Raw genomic sequence first — 2,486 nt, forward strand, 5'->3', positions numbered from 1 at the left:
TTCGTTCAAATAAATATTCATGTTATTTTACTTGGCTCTATCTTTATTTTTTACATTGACCAGTAGCTGCCTCATTTCCCACCCTCGGCTTATACTCGAGTCAATAGTTTTTCCCAGTTTTTGTGGTAAAATTAGGTGCCTCGGCTTATATTCGGATCGGCTTATACTCGAGTATATACGGTATGTATAATTTGGCATATCATATTTTATGATGCTGCCCTTGAAGGCCACAGGGAAGCTTCAACTGGTCCAGCATGCAGTGGTGTAAACAGATGGCCTTGACATGCCCCTGTGATACTTCTGCTTTGTGAGGTGCAATGGTTGCCAGTTTGCTTCCAGGTATGATTCAAGATGGTGATTGATACCTATAAAGCCCTACTATGGCATAGTGCTTGGTTACATGAGGGATCATCTGTCTCTCATAGTATCTGCTTGACCACTCTTTCACTTAAGCAATGTCACACATCTTCTCTATGGCAGTACCTGCCCTTTGTAATGATGTTCCTTCTGAGATCCAAATGGCTTTCAACTTTCCTTTCTGTTGAATACTGAAGGTATAGGATAAATGAGACGGCAACTGAAGGAACAAGGGCTTTATTTAATCAGCGCAACAGGCGCTGGCTGAGACAACGATCATAACGAGGGCGAACAAGCCTAAAACTGAGGAGAACTCTGACAGCTCCCTTTTTAAAGGGCCAGCTGTCAGAAGGCGGCTCCAATCGCCGCCCTGCTGGTTTCCCGCTCTATTAGCCGGCTCGCGCCTTAGCCAATCAGCAGCCGTCTGCTGTTGGCAAGGCGCGAGCCGGGTCGTAAGTCCGAGGACTCTACACCCCTTCCTTCCCAGTTAGCGCATGCGTAGTCAGACAAATGCGCGGGCTGGCGTCGACTCCGCCCAGATCTTCTGAGTACAGGGGCGGCTCCCGGCACAGGAGGAGGAGGAGGTGCCGAAGCTCTGTCGGGTCTGGCCTGGGCGGCTCCCAGCAGAGGAGGAGGTGCCGAGGCTCTGCCGGGCCAGGCCTGGGACGCTGCCCTCGCCGCCGACTCCGGACCGGTCGACCGCTTGGACCCATTTGTCTCAGGTAAGTCCCCCGTCGAGACCGCTCCGGGTTTTGAGGGTTGGAGTCCCTTCGGAACAGCTTGGAGGACAGCCGGAGCCAGACTGAAGTCGGGCTCTTGACGGGGTGGTCCGGGAACTTGCATACAGTCTCCGTTAGCTGCATGGTGCTGCCCCGGTTGTTGTTGGGTTGCCATGGGGGGCACTGGTGGACTTTGTAGTTGTTGTCGTACCATGGGGGCCGTTGATGGGCCTTGTAGTTGTTGGTCGGGAATAGGGGGCGCTGATAAGTCTTGACGTTGCTGGTCTGCCTCCTGGGGCGTGGGGAGCCGCCGGCGGATTTGGTTTATGTGCCGCCTCCATTCTCGACCGTCTTCCAATCGGACCCTATAAGAGCAGGGTCCGGTTACACTAACGATGCGGCCCGCCAACCACTTGGGGTTTGATCCGTAATTTTGGGCAAAAATCAAATCCCCCACTGCAAAGGACCTGGTTCCGCTCTCCCCGCTAGGGCATCTCTCTGGGCAGTACGATGGGTGAAGCCGGTCCAGGTTAGTCCTGATCCGGCGCCCCATTAATAGTTCGGAAGGGCTCAGGTTCGTAACAGGGCAGGGGGAAGCGTGCTGAGCCAGGAGGTACTGGCATATTTTAGCGTGCCAATCTGTGGGCCCAAAGCATTGCGCCTCTTTGCCGACCTTACTGCGCGTTCTGCCCGGCCGTTAGCGGCCGGGTGGAAAGGCGCCGTAGGGGCATGGCGAATGCCATGCTTGGCAAGGAAGGTCTGAAAGGGTGCTGCCGTAAACTGGGGCCCGTTGTCCGACACTACGATGTCGGGTAGCCCATGGGTTGCAAAAAGCCGTTCTAAAACCCTAATGGTCGCCTCCGCTGTGGTGGACTGCATTCGTGCCAACTCCACCCAGCGGGAGTATGCATCGACGATCACTAAAAAGGATTGGCCCTGGTAAGGTCCCGCGAAATCCAAGTGGATTCGGGCCCAAGGCGACCTGGGAACTTCCCAGTCCCTGACAGGTGCGGCTGCGGCGCTGGTCTGGAGGCTTGGCAACGCTGGCATCGTCAACCCACAGCTCTATGTCGCGGTCCAATTTGGGCCACCACACATAGCTGCGGGCCAAGGCCTTCATGCGTCGATGCCTGGATGGGCCTCGTGAAGGCTATTTAAAATTGGCGCCCTAACCGCCTCGGGTGCCACTACTCTATTTCCCCACAAGAGGCATCCTTTCAGCGCAGACAGCTCATGCTGTCTGCGCTGGAAAAATAGGAACTCGGAGGGACAGCTGAGGCGGCCACCCCTGAGTACCCAGTTCATAACTTGGGATAGGGTAGGGTCGGAGGAAGTGCCTCTGGCAATGTCAGCAAAAGAGGGAATGAATTGATGATAAAAATTAGCAAAACCCAGAAAGCTCTGTAACTG

The 2,486-nt window shown here is 54.8% G+C and overlaps 1 pseudogene; it reads right to left on the bottom strand.

The window, feature by feature from the left end:
• Nucleotides 1-745: 745 nt before the first annotated feature.
• LOC131187300 (uncharacterized protein K02A2.6-like) lies at nucleotides 746-2,196 on the bottom strand (annotated as a pseudogene).
• Between the last annotated feature and the right edge of the window lie 290 nt (nucleotides 2,197-2,486).

This window comes from Ahaetulla prasina, unplaced genomic scaffold, assembly GCF_028640845.1.
Source record: "Ahaetulla prasina isolate Xishuangbanna unplaced genomic scaffold, ASM2864084v1 Contig22, whole genome shotgun sequence".
Taxonomy (NCBI): Eukaryota; Metazoa; Chordata; class Lepidosauria; order Squamata; family Colubridae; genus Ahaetulla; species Ahaetulla prasina.